This window comes from Artibeus jamaicensis, unplaced genomic scaffold (genome assembly GCF_021234435.1).
Source record: "Artibeus jamaicensis isolate MK-2021 breed Jamaican fruit bat unplaced genomic scaffold, CSHL_Jam_final contig_867, whole genome shotgun sequence".
Classification (NCBI taxonomy): Eukaryota; Metazoa; Chordata; class Mammalia; order Chiroptera; family Phyllostomidae; genus Artibeus; species Artibeus jamaicensis.
In genome coordinates this window covers 8,020,454-8,035,897 of record NW_026521995.1, presented here as the reverse complement: position 1 = coordinate 8,035,897, position 15,444 = coordinate 8,020,454, and the positions used below count along the sequence as shown (strand labels likewise).

The following is a 15,444-nucleotide window of genomic DNA, read 5'->3' as shown; positions in this document are numbered from 1 at the left end:
ATCATGGCAGAAAATGTATGACTAAGTTCTGATAGAAGCCCTGACTTTTGGTTAAAAGAGCCAGGTGGAAAAAAAGCCCCTGTGAATTGAAGAATGTGGAGGGAATCCATGAAGGGAGAAAGCTGGAGAAGGATCTTCTAATTCTGTGTATGAACCTGCCCTAAGGACCACCCCTGAGCTATGCACATGCAGTTCAGAATCAAACCAGCACAGCAAAGTCTTAAGAAGTGAACTGAGATTACAATAGACAAGTATCAGCCTAACCTATGATAACAGAAGTACAGAACATACCCAAACTGACGTAGAACAAGCTTAAAGAAGCAAGCTGGCAGTTGAACTATGAGCACAACTTTCAGACTGATCCCTGAACTATGGGTGACAGAGCAGACTGAGACCAATAAAACAAAAGTTTAGACAGTTGAACTGACATTTAAACCACAATCCATAGAAAATGGCAGAACTTATGGTCTAAACTAGCAGTTTTCAACAGGTATGCTGCAGCAGGTGCACTGGTGTGCCACAGAATCTTCGAAACATGCAGTACCTGACCATTTAGTTGGGGGCACTGACCTCTTTTCCTTTAGGTTGTCAAATAAAAAAAGACAGCAGCCAGCACAATAGCTGTCCAGCATCAACAAATCAAAACTATACCTATTTTTTGTCAGATCAGCAAAACAATATTATTTTTTCATGTGCTTTATAATTTTAGTAATTAGTTAATGTGTGCCATGAGATGAAAAAAGTTGAAAATCCCTACTCTAAACATAAGGTGGTCAATTACTTGCTAGAAGAAAACACTCTCCAGAATATTGTAAAAGGATCTCTAGGGTTATAGATACAACACTGAATTCCTACCATCAAAATGCAATTTAAAATTATTCAACATTAAAAAGGCAACAAAATATGACCAATGCTCAAGGGGAAAAATAATAAATGGCAACCCTGAAAGACCCAGAAGAAAGAACCATCAGATAAAATCCCTAAAGCAATGATTGTAATAACTGTGCTTCATTAGGTAAAACACACACACACACACACACACACACACACACAATAAAAAGCATTTAGCAGGTAAATAAAAACTAAAAAGAATAAAATGAAAATCTTAGAACTGAAATGGACAATACCTAACAGAAACAAAGGTTTATATGGGCTCACAGCAGAATTGAGAGGACAGAGAAAAGTCCATGAACTTGAAAACAGATCAACCGAAATTATAAAATATGAACAACAAAGAGAAAAAATTTAAAATATATATAAATGGAGTCCCAGGGACCTGTGTGAAAATATTGACATGTCTAATATATGTGTAATTGGGAAGTAAAAAGAAGAGGAAAAAAACATAGACGCAATAAATGTACTTTAAGAGACAATGGCCAGAAACTGCTAAAATTTGGTCAAAGGCAAAATTTTTATAAATTTCAGAAACTCAACAAATTCCAGATAAATTCAAACAAAATCATGCCTAGATATATTATAACCAAATTATTAAAAGCCAAACTTTAAAAAAATCTTGAAAGTAGAAAAAAACTAACACAATACACACCTGGGAATAATGATTTCAATGACTACCTATTTCTTGTAAATCATAAAAACAAGGAATCATTGAAATAATATCTTCACAGTATTGAAAAATAAAGGCCTATCAACCAAAATATCCTTCAGAAATAAAGGCAAAATACTTTCTCAGATGAAGAGAAACTAATAGAATTCATCAGCATATTTGTTCTAAAAAATATGCAGAAGTCTTTTTAGGCTGAAAGAAAACATTCAAAAGAAACTTCAATTTTCAGGAATGAAGAAAGAGCAATGAAAAGAATAAATACTGGTAGTTGAAATAAACATAGAAGGTTACTTTCTTTCTCTTAAGTTCTTTAAACTATATGTGACTGATTTAAAGTGAAAGTTACAATATCATGGAGTTTTTAATGTATGCAAATATAATACATTTGACAAGTACCACAAAAAGATAGGAGTGAGGGTAAAGAGACTTATGTGATTGCCAATTTTCTATATTTTATGTGAAAAGGCAAAAAGTGAACTCTAGGTAGACTGTAAATGGTTAGATATATGCATACTGCAATCCCTAGAGCAACCAGTTAAAAAGTAATAAATGGATTACTAAAAAAACATTCAAATAATAAAAAAAAAGTGGTAGGAAGAAAACAAAAAATGGGATAAGTAGAAAACAAATAATAAAATAATAGCTTAAATTCAGTCACTGCTATAATTCAGCAAATGTTAATGGTCTATATATACTCTAGTGAAAAGGCAGTGAAATAAAATGGGTAAAAGCAAGACCTCAGTACTCACTGGGTACAAGTCTACCAGAAAGACACACTGAATATAAAGACACCCACATGTTGAAAGCAAACAGATGGAAAACAAGACACAGTACGTCCTCAATGTCCTTGATAGCTTCTGTGACTTCAAGCAAAATGACGTATCACAAAACCAATTTTACCACTGGCTAACTGATATAACTAAGAGTTAAATTCCTAAGGCATCTCATCAATGTTATAATTAAACAATGTTGAACAATAGGACATTATTTCAGGACCTGCTGTACCATGTAAACAGTCAGTTTTAGAAGGCTGAAGTGGCTACTTTATTATAAAACAAAACAGACTTTAAGACAAAGAGTATTATGAGAGATAAAGAGAAACATTTTATAATGACAAAAAGGAAATTTGTAACAATTATAAATTTGTATATATGTAATGAAGCTTTAAAATACATGAAGCAAAATAGGCTGATTTAAATGGAGAAACATACAATTTCCAATTCAGAATAGGATACTTTAATGCCTTTTTCTCAACAATGGATAGAGGTGGAGAAAATGTCATAAGATACAGGTGATCTGAACATTACCAACCTCCTGAGGCTAATTAATATCTATACACCACCACATCCCAAATCTTTAGAACACACATGCTTTCAAGCACACATGGTGTCTTTACCAAAAGATAGATCACATTTTGGATTATAGAAAGTTTCAGTAAATTTAAAAGAACTCAAATCACAAAGAGTATAAATTCTAACTACAAAATAACTAAATTTAAAACCAGTAAGATATCTAGGAAAACCACTAATTTCTACAACTTAAATGACACACTTCCAAATAATTGATGCTTCAAAGATGAAAAAACAAAGAAAGTGATAAAATATTGTGAAGTAAAAGGCAAGGAAAGTACAACCTATCAAAATTATGGGATAAAAATATATGTGTTCAATGGGAAATACATAGTTGTAAATACTTATATTAGAAAAGAAGATCTAAAATTGATGACTGAAGGCTCATCTTAAAATTGCTAGAAACAAGACCAAAGTAAATCCAAAGCAGGTATAAGGAGAAAGTAATAACAAACAGAAATTTACAACAGAAAGAAGAAAAAGGCACAATAAAAAAAACCAAACAACAAAGTTTAAAAACCTAATTAAAGTCCCTGGCTGGTGTAGCTCAGTGGATTGAGCACAGGCCTGCGAACCAGACAATTGCGGTTCGATACCCAGTCAGGGCACATGCATGGGTTGCAGACCAGTTCCCTGCAGGCCAGTTCCCAGCAGGGGACGCACGAAAGGCAACCATACATTGATGTTTCTCTCCCTCTCTCCTTCCCCTCCCCTCTAAAGATAAATAAATAAAATATTAAAAAAAATAAAATAAAATAAAAAATAAAAACCTAATTAAACTGGTCAAGAAACAAAAATAGCCAACATAAAGAATGAAAAAGGAGTTATTACCACAGATCCTATGGGCATTCCAAAAGTTAAGAGTGTATTACGTACTACCTTATGCCAACATATTTGACAACTTAGATGAAATGCACAAATTTCTTGAGAAATACAATGAATAAAAACTAAAATAAAAGACTAAAAATTTTTAATAGAACTGTATCTATTAATTACATCAAATTTGTTCTTAAAAACCTTCCCCACCCTGGACAGTGTGGCTCAGTTAGTTGGGCGTTGTCCCGCAAAGCAAAAGGCTGCCAGTTTGATCCCCAGTCAGCGCACATGCCTGGGTTGAGAGTTCAGTCCTCAGTTGCAGCATGTGCAAGAAGCAACCAACTGATGTTTCTCTCTCACATTGATGTTTCTCTCCCTCGCTTTCTCCTTCCTTTCTCCTGTCTCTAAAAATAAATAAATAAAATCTTAAGAAAAAAAAATTCCCCAAAACGAAACTCCAAGCCTAGACAGATGATGAAGTCTATCCATCATTCAAAGATGAAATAACATGAATCTTACATAAACATTTTCAACAAATAAGAGAAAGAATCACTACTTAATTCATTTTACAACATTAGTACAGCTCCAATAACAAAATCTAACAAAGACATTAGAAAAGATTACAGATCAATACCTACCATGAATTTATATGCTAAAGTCCTTAACAAACATATTATAAGTCAAATTCAATAATATGTATATTTAAAAAAAACTGTTGATCATGACCAAGTAGAGGCTATGTCAGGAATGAAAGATTGGCTTAACATTTGAAAATCAATAGACTTCACCATATTAACAGAATGGAGGATAACATATGATCATTTCAATATACACCGAGGAAACCTTTTTAAAAAATTCAACACCTATCATTCACAATAAAAAAAATGTCTCAGCAAACCAGGAATCACATGGAATGCCCTCAAACAAATAATGAGCAACAAAAAAGCCAATATCATACTTAAGGAAAAAAAGATTGCTTTCCCTTGAGACCAAGTCTGCAAAATAATAACAAAAAATAACTTGAAATAGATCAAGACCAAAATATAAAACCTAAAACTATAATACTTCTAGGAAATACAGGAGAATGTCTTTGTGATCTTGAGATAGTAAATGATTTTTAAATTAAACACAAAAGGTACCAAACATAAAAGTAAAAAATTGATAAGATAGGCAAAATTAAAAGTTCTTTGCTTTTTGAAAAATACCATTAAAGAAATGAAAAGGCAAGCCACAGACTGGAAGACAATGTTTGTAACAAATGTGTCAGATAAATGACACACAGGCAGAATATATTTGTTGGGTTGGCCCTAATGTCTGTATGGTTTTTTCTGTAAAATAAAAGGCACATTTTTCATTTTCACCAATAACTTTATAGATTTGAATACTTTGAGTTTGTTGGCTATCTCTCCCATGGTAAAACATTGATTGTTCTCAATTAATGTCTCAATTTGATTGTTATCAACTTCAACTGGTCTACCTGACTGTGGAGCATCGTCCAGTGAAAAATCTCCAGCGTGAAACTTCACAAACCACTTTCCCACGTTCAATCAGTCACAGCACCTTCTCCATACACTGCCAAAGTCCTTTTTTGTGTTTCAGTTGTGTTTTTACCTTTCTTGAAATAGTAAGGCATAATATGCTGAAAATATTGTATATTTTCTTCCACCTTCAATATTAAAAGATGGCTACACAAAAATTCACCAATTTTTACAAATTTTTAAATGCATGCTGATATGACAGCTGTCACAATACAATCTAACAAAATTGTTTAGAATAAAGTTAAAGACAACAAAGCACTACTAGAGCCATTTTACAGAAATAAAAAAAAACTTTTTGGCCAACCCAATATAGTAACTTTTGGAGGGTTCCAAGATTGCAGCTGAGTAGGTGAAAGTGGCACTCACTTTCTGCCAGGACCAAACTGGAATTACAACTGAACTATAGAAAAATCAACCTGAATAACCAACTGAAAACAGTTAAACAGAAGTCTTACAACCAAGGATTTACAGAAGAAGCCATGTCGAGACTGGCAGAAAAGGTAAGAGACATGAAAAGGGCTCCCACACACCCATGTGCTATGGTTGAGAATCCAGAGGGACATTTCAGCTGCAAAGGTTCCCTTTGAGCAGCTTGGGGTCTCAACTCCACACCAGGCTCCCCAGCCCAGAGCACCAGAACCAGGAAGAGGAGCCCACATACCACCTGGGTATGAAAATAGGTGAGATTCTGTCCACTAGGGAGAAATGGGAATCAGCTAAAACCTAGGAACACTCTCTAAGGGCCAGCACACAAAATTTCATTCATGGCCATTCGCCCTGGGCTCCTGTGGAGGGCGGGCAGATCAGTGTGGACTGGAGTCATGTGAGGAGAGACTAGACAGTGTGGTTCTAGTGAGAAAGCTGAAGAAATAGCCACCAGGGTCCCTGTGTTGAGTCCCTCTCCCAGACCACCCACAGATGGCATCTTTCCTAGGGGTTGAACACTCCCCACTACATGGCATCAGCCTAAGGCATTGATTTTTCAACCAGTGTGCTGCATGAATTTTTAAAACATGTACTACCTTACTATTTAGTTACAGGCACTGACTTCTTTTCCCTATCTGAGGCTGTGCCCCACCACGAAGGTCTGCAGGCCCCCAGCAGGCGGTTGCTGGCCTTGGGTGTCCCCAGGGTCTTTAGTAAAGTGGCCTCAGACCCAGCACTGGTGTCAAGTTTATATATGAATCAATCTGGTGAATGCCACTTGCCCCTTCCTGGTTCACCGAGAACCTACTTCACACCACTCACACAACACACAAGAATCTTTCAGCGAATGATTCTTATAGGCAGCTGAGAGGCAGAGGCAGATCATGGGGTGCCTTGGGTCTTTCCCTGACCTGCCCCCAACTCAGTGCTGGTAGAGGTAGGCCTTGGTGCGTAGCTTGGCCCCTTCCACAGATACCCAGGCCCAGCAAATGCAGGCACAAACTGTGGATTGCTTTGTAGCTCCAAACAGGCAGCTCAGGTCTGGTTATAGGCCCTCCCAGGGTGCCCCAGAACCAACACACTGGGGGGCAGGCTTCAGACTACACCAGAGCATGACCCATTTACCTCCACAAGCAACACACCCAAAAGGAGATCTCAGCAGGCACCAAATCCTGCTGGGGCAAATTAGGTTTTGTGGGGTAAATCCTTGCACAGCAGCTGGTATACTACATACACTATGATTGGGGGTCAATCCTCAGAGTCAGCCACCCCAAGGGTCAACCCACCTACAGATGGGCCAACAGCAATCCAGGCTCAACTACAATAGGAAGGCTCACATAACCAAAAAAGAGCCATACTGGAGCACCTGGCTCAGGCAATAAGACTGTGTCACTGAGCCCCATAAGATACCTACTACATAAGCCAGCATACTAAGACTTGGGAATAGAGCAGATCTAGCTAACACAGAGAAACAACAAGAGACAGCCAAAATGGAGAGACAAAGAAACATACCGCAATAACAGAACAAAACAAAACTTCAGAAAAAGAGCTAGATTAAATGGAGGCAAGCAATCTACCAAATACGAGTACAAAGCCAGAGTTGTAAGGATGTTCAAGGAACTTCAAAAAGGAAATAGCAAGATAAAGGAAAACACGGAAACCATAAAATGAACCGGTCAGAAATGAATAATACAATATCTGAAATGAAGAATATACTAGAAGAAATCAACATCAGATTAAATGAGGAGGATCAAATCAGTGATTCAGCGATTTAGAATACAAGGTAGCAGAAAACATCCCACTAAAGCAGAAAAGGGGAAAAGAATAAAAGAAAAGATGACAGTTTGACTGAAAACTCCCCTAATCTGGTGAAGGAAATACAGATAAAGAGCTTCCCAGAAAAGAAAAAGCTAAAGGAGTTTGTTACCACCAAGCTGGTATTACAAGAATATTAAAGGGCCTACTTTAAGAAGAATAAAGACAAAGAGAAAAGCAATCATAAAGAATAAAATGGCAGTAAGTGCATATCTATCAATAATCATTTAAATGTAAACGGACTAAATACTCCAATAAAAAGACACTAGGTAGCTGAATGGATATGACAAGCCCCACATGTATGCTGTCTAAAAGAAAGCCACCTTAAAACAAAAGACAGACACAGAGTGAAAGTAAAGAGACAGAAAAAGATAATTTCATGAAAATGAAACAAAGAAGCTAATGTAGCAATAGTTATACCAGATAAAATTACAGTTTTTATTCTAACGTCTGTAAGAGATAAAGAAGGACACAACATAATGCAAAAGGGAACAATGCCAACCTTAGGTATAACTGTTGTAAACATTTTCGTACCCAACACAGAAGCACTGTTTCTAAATGTATAAAACAAATCTCGATGGACATAAAGGGAGAGGACAATGGTAATACAGTAATAGTAGGAAATTTTAACACTGTATTGACATCCAGGGAAAGATGCGCCAGACAGAAAATCAACAAGGAAACAGCGGCATTCGATGACACACTGGACCATATGGATTTAATTTATAGTTTCAGAGCATTTCATCCCACTTCTTAAGTGAGTATGGAACATTTTCCTGGACAGACCACATGTTAGGACATAAAACAAATCTCATTAAATTAAGAAGAATGAAGCATCTTCTCTAACAACAATTGTTTGAAATCAATACAAAAAAACACCTGAAAAACACAAACCCATATAGGTTAAATAGCATGTTACTAAACAACCAATGGTTAACATTGAGATCAAAGAAGAAATTAATACACCTTGAAACAAATTAAAACAAAAATACAACAACCCCAAATCTAAGGGGCACAGTGAAACAGTCCTAACAGGGAAATTCACAGCATTATAGGCCTTATCCCAAGAAATTTTTAAAAATCTATTAATCTTACTTTACATTTTCAGAAAAAGAAAAAACAAAGCCCAAAGTGAGTAGAAGGAAGGAAATAAAGATTAGAATGGAAGTAAACAAAATAGAGTGTAAAAAAATACAAAAGATTAATGAAACCAAAAGCTGTTCTTTGAAAAGATAAACAAAATTGATAACCCTTTAAACAGATTCAACAAAAGAGAAAGGACCCAAATAAATAAAAATCAAAATAAAAGAGAAGTAACAACTGACACCACATAAAAAGTACAAATGAGTATAAGAAAACATTACCGGCAACTATATGCCAACAAATTAGACAGTCTGGAAGAAATGGATAAATTCTTAGAAACATACAATCTTCCAAAACTTGATCAAGAAGAAACAACAAAAAGTAACGAACAGACTGATTACAACCTACAAAGTGAAAGCAGTAATCAAAAGACTTCTAACAAACAAAGACCTGGACTGCATGGCTTCACAAGGGAATTTTACCAAATATTCAGAGAAGAACTGACACCTATCCTTCTCAAAGTATTCCAAAAAAAAAAAGTCAACGGGACTCCCAAACTCACTTTATGACACCAGCCTTATTCTAATCCTAAAACCAGATAACAACACTAGAAAGAAAAAAGAGGCCCCAAAACTATGATGAACATACATGTAAAAATTCCCAACAAAATATCAGCAAACTGAATCCAGTTATACATTAAAAAGATCATACACCATCATCAAGTGAGATTTATTCCTGGAACGCAAGGTTGGTACAATACCCCAATTTAATGAATGTGATACACCACATAAATTAAGGATAAAAATTACATGATCAGATCAATATATACAGAAATTTGACAAAATCAAGCATGAAAAAACAATCTATTTATTATAAAAACTCTCAGCAAAGTAGAAACAGTGAAAATACGTCAACATCATACAGGCCATATATGACAAACCCACATCTAACAACACGGTCAATGGGGTAGAAATAAAACCAATTCCCTTAAGATTAGGAACAAGAAAGGGAAGTCCACCTTCACCAATCTTATTAAACATAGTACCGGAAGTCCTTGCCACAGCTATCAGACAAAATGAAGAAATAAAAGGCATCCAAATTGGAAAGAAAGAAGTAAAACTTCATTATTTACATATGACATGATAAAGAATCCTATAATTCCACCAATAAACTACTAGAACTAATAAAGGAATTCAGTAAAGTAGCAAGATACAAAATAAATATTTGGAAATAGGTCACATTTTTATACACTAATAATGAACTATTGGAAAGGAAAACTAAGAAAACAATCCCGTTTATAATTCCATTTTTAAAAAAACCTAGGAATATATTTAACCAGGAAGTAAAAGACCTGTACTTGAAAAATTATAAGACACTGAGAAAAAGAAACAGAAGAAGATATAAATAAAGGGAAGCACATACCAGGTTCTGGGATAGGAATAACTAACATAATTAAAATATCTGTATCACCTGAAGTAACTTATCGATTCAGCACGATTCCTATCAAAATACCAATGGCATATTTCATAGACTAGAATAATCCAAAAATTTATATGGAACCACAAAAGATCACAAATAGCCGCAAGAATCTTGAGAAAAAAGAACAGAGTTGGAGGTATCATACTACCTGATAACAAACAATAAAACAAGGTCACAGTTATCAAAATAGCTTGGTACTGGCATAAAAACAGACATATAGATCAATGTAACAGAACAGAGATCCCCCAAATAAACCCATGCCTCCACGGTCAATTAATATTTGACAAAGGAGGCAAGAACATACAATGGGGTAATGACCATGTATTCCACAAATGGTGCTGAGAAAACTGGACAGATACATACAAAAAGGTAAAACTAGACCACCTTCTTACAACATATACAATAAACCTAACTGGCTTATTTCATTTAGGAGAAAGACAAATACCACATGATTTCACTCGCATGTGGAATCTAATGAACAAAGTGAACGAACAAGCGAATTAGGGATAGACTCACAGATAAAGAGCAGGCTGACAGCTCTGGGAGAGGAGGCTAGAGGGCTGGGGGATCCAGTGAGAAAGCAAAATCACTCATGGATGTGGGCAACAGGGTGGTGACTGCAGGGGTGATGGAGGTGGGTGAAAGCGGAAGAGTGTATAAGGGGGAAAATGGTAAAATAAATAATGCAATAAAAGTCTTTAAACAAATACATATTTTCCAAACTTAAAAAAAGAATAACTCAAATTAAAATAAAGACTTAAATGTAAGACCCAAAACAATAAAACTCCTAGAAGAAAAATATCATTAGTAAAATCCCTGACATTTATCTTAGCTATATTTTTTCTAATATATTTCCTTGGGTACCAGAAACAAATAAACAACAACAACAAAAAATAAGTGGGACTACATCAAACTCATAAGATTGTGCACAGCAAAGGAAATCATCAATAAAACAAAGAAGATAATCTATTGAATGGGAAAAGATATTCACTAATGATAGATTTGATCGGGGGTTAATATCCAAAAGTTCAACACCAAAAACAATCCGATTAAACATTTCTCCAAAGATGGCATACAGAAGACCAAAAGACATACAAAAAGATGCTCAACATCACTAATCATCAGAGAAATGCAAATTAAAACCACAATGAGATACCATCTCACACCTGTCAGAATGGCTATCATCAGTAAATCCACAAGTAAGTGCTGGCAAGGATATAGAGAAAGGCAACCTTCATGTACTTTTGATGGGAATGTAGATTGGTGCAAGCAGATAGAAAACAATATGGAGGGTCTTTAAAAAATTAAAAATGAAAATGCCTTATGATCCAATGATTCCACTTTGTATATATATCTAAAGAAACTCAAAACTAATTAGAAAGACTACATGCACCCCTATGTTCACTGCAGTGTTTTTTTTTACAACAGCGAAGGTACGGAAGCAACCTAAGTGCCCATAGATGGGTGAATAAAAAAGCTTGGTACAGTCCTGGCTGGTGTGGCTCAGTTGGTCAGGGCATCATCCTTAGCCAAAAGGTTGTGGGTTCAATCCCCGGGTCAGGCATGTGTGAGGCAGCAGACAGCCGATCGATATTTCTCTCTTACATTGATGTTCCTCACTCTCCCTTCCTCTTTCCCTCCCTCTCACTCTAAAATCAATGAAAGAATGTCCTCCAGTGAGGATAAAAAAATGTAAAAAAGTAAATAAAATAATGAAATAAAAAATCACAGTACATATATGAAATACTACTCACCCATAAAAAGGATGAAATCTTACCACTTGTGACAGCATGGATGGACCTAGAAGGTATTGAGCTAAGTGAGTCGGTCAGTCAGAGAAAGATAAATATCATGTTTTCAATTATATGTGGAAACTAAAGAATAATATTAGAAAAAAGAGAAAAAGACACATACAAAGAATAGACTGATGGTTGTGAGAGGAAAGGGCAATTGGGGAACTGGGTTAAAAAGTTGAAGAGATAAAGAAGTACAAATTGTTCACAATATTTTGTAACTAACAGTCATGAGGATGTAAAGTACGGCACAGAAAACACATATAGTCTGATATATTTTAATAGCTATGTAAGGTACCAGTTGGGTATTGGAAATACTGGGGTGAACACTTTGTAAAGTACATGACTGTCTAACCACTATGCAGCACACCTGAAACTAATGTGTACAAAATAATATTGAATGTAAATTGCAATCGCAATAAATAAATGACTCTGAAAACTCAATGAGAAAAGTCCAATTTTTTACAAAAATGGGCAAAAGATCTGAATAGACACTTTACCAAAAAAGATATTTAAATGGCACAGTCCACAAAATTATGCTCAACATCATTACTCATTAAAAGTAAATTGAAGTACAATGATACCACCACATACCTGTTACACTGACAAAAATTTAAAGACTGACTCTACTCATATAAAATGCTAGAAAATTTAAAGACTGATTTTACCAAGTGTTTACAAGGATATGCAGCAATTGAACCTCACATATGCCAGTAAAGTAAAATGGGATAACTGTGCTGGAAGCAGGTTTGTTAGTTTAAAAAATTTATGGTAGGCATATACCTACCATATGACCCAAGTATTTTACTCCTACTTATTTACTCAAGAAAAACAAAAACACATGTCAATCAAAAAACTTGAATACGAATGTCATAGTAGGTTTATTTGCAATAGCCAAAATGGGAGAAAAATTTCAAGTATTCATCAACAGTTGAATGGATGAATAAACAAATTGTGGCATTTCCTTACAATGGAATACTACTCAGCAATGAAAAGGAATGAATGATTGATCTATGAAACAACATGGGTGAATCTCTGATGCTGAGTAAAATAAGCCAGGCAAAAAACTGGTAACATACTATATAATTCTACTCATATAAAATGCTAGAAAATTCACACTCATCTGTGACAGACTAATAGTAATAGAATGCAAATTACTGGTTGCCTGGGAACAAAGGATGGATTACAAAAGGCACAAGGACAATTTTTGAGGAGGTAGAAATGTTCATTATGTTCATTGTAGTGAAGATTTCACATGTATATATATATATGTTAAAACTGATCTAATTGTATTCTGTTTTAATTCTCACTCAAGAGTGTGTTTAATGATTTTTAGAAAGCGAGGAAGGGAAAGAGAGAGAGATATTAATGTGAGAGAGAAACATCAATCAGTTGCCTCTCATAAGTGCCACAACCGGGGATTGAACCTGCTGGTGTATTGAACGATGCTCCAACCAACTGAACCACCTTGCCAGGGCTAACTGTATATTTTAAATACAGTGCATGTAATTTATTTTTTAAATTCTATCTTAATAATCTGTAAAATAAAAATGTTGGAAGTGGTAAAAAATGACCTAGTACAAAAAGTAATGGATTTATGAAACCCAATTAATTTAGCGTATTTCTATACAACAGTCACGTCTCCTGAAGCGGTTTTTCATACTTCTGCTAATGGAGCACCAGCGCTGTGCTAACCTTTATGGAATGTCGCAACCTGTGCAGGAATGGCATGAAGTACTAATAAATTTAATTCTTTCGTAAAAGCTACAAATGAATTTCACAGCTGAAAAAGACTCTATTTACTGTGTATAACATAATGTGCATCAGAGAATAAGAAAGATATTAAAATTAGTATGATGCCCTGATTTGAATTTTAGGGTGAATATTCATTTATTATTTTTTGTTGTTGTTTGTTCATTTTTGTGTTCATTTAGCAAATAGCAGGCGTGAGAAAAATGTAATGTTAATAATAAAATTTGAGAATTTTATGGCATTAATTTGTTTCTCATGAACAGAGAAAAGGTTGCCTTTCTTCCGTTTTAAGGGCAGCAGACTCTGCAAATCTGGAACACAGTTTCATGACCATGGCCCGGGGTCATAGAGCCCCCTGGAGGGGTTACAAACACTTAGAACCACATCGAGTGAAGAAGACATTTATGACACTGCCTAACACATTGAAAAGATAATGTCTCTACAACAAAATAGTTTGCTTATTACAATCAACCCAGATTATTTAGGTCAGATGTAATTTCACTGATGAAGAATTTCAGTGTCTAATTGTAATGAGGGTCAGAGGAATCTCACAAACCCATCAACAGTGTGGGATTCTGCATAAGGGATCTGAAAATTCTGGTGAGAAGGGAATTCAAAGAGCAAGATGGGCACAGGAACCCCAGGGCAGGCCACCACCTCACCACAGTTCACTGTCTGAGGACCAGCTGCATTCACAGTTAAAGGTAAACATTCGACAAATGAGACCAACTCCACACTCTTCCCCTGCCCCCAACAAAATCCCAGAATAATTACCACTGTGAGCTAAGAAAAAATATTTTTTAAACTGGTACCCTAGTTTACAATATATGTATTTTTTAGAAATCTCAACTGAGGTATCCTGTGGACAAAGAAGTGTTCTAGAACATGAGTACTTTGAAACCTACGAAAACACTTGATTGTGATACACACCTTCCAGTGAAACCACACAAGGTGGTGACTATGTGCTGCTGACTGAGTGCTCAAATCCAAACTGTCAAGACATTGAAGTCCATCAGGCATTTGATATCTACTGCAATGCTTTAATTTTCTTCTGAAAGACTAGCTATGTTAATGGTTACGTAGATTTGTTGAAGACAACCTCTAGCTTTAAAACAATATTGATGCAGCTTATCAAGGATGACATTTCCCACAGAAAAGCAAGCAGGAGCTTGGCCACCACTTTCTTTAAAAGCCACTGTGAATGGTTAATATGGCTTTATGGACAATTTTAAAATATCCTGTAATTTCTTCAGTCATTTTTCCCAAGAGGAATACTTAATATAGCATTCTTTTAAATAGTTTTTTTTTGAAATTGAAATAATTATAGATTCACAAGCATTTGCACAAACGGCACAGAGACGTCACTCGGCTTCCTCCAGCAGAGGAAGGCGTTAACCTTTCATAACCATGGTGTGTGTCAAGACCAGAAATCAGCATCAGCAATCTAACTGCCTAAACTACCAAGTATTCCTATTTAACATTTAAAAACCTGAAGTACGATAGAAAAGTTCATGTGTAAGCCTGACAGATTTTCACAGTTTGAATACGCCCATGTAACCAGCACTCTCATGAGGAGCATGGATGCCAGAACCCCAGGGTCACCCCTGCCGTCCACCCCCTTAACACTTCTAACAGCACATGGGAGCATTGCTTTTCTTGTTTTTATACAGTAAAAAGGAGCCATTCTGCATATTCTGTTTGTGTCTGTCTTCTCTGACTCAGCATGATGCGGGTGGGATTCATACATATGACTGCATATAGTTGTAGACTGTTCATTCTCATTGTACTACAGCATCTCATGGTGGGAATACACCATCACTTACTTACAT

The 15,444-nt window shown here is 35.6% G+C and overlaps 1 protein-coding gene across 4 annotated transcripts in view; it reads right to left on the bottom strand.

Annotated features, from left to right (window-relative positions):
• Positions 1-15,444, bottom strand: part of MPP7 (MAGUK p55 scaffold protein 7) — a 245,426-nt gene that overhangs the window by 8,667 nt on the left and 221,315 nt on the right. The gene's annotated exons all lie outside the window — the stretch shown is intronic.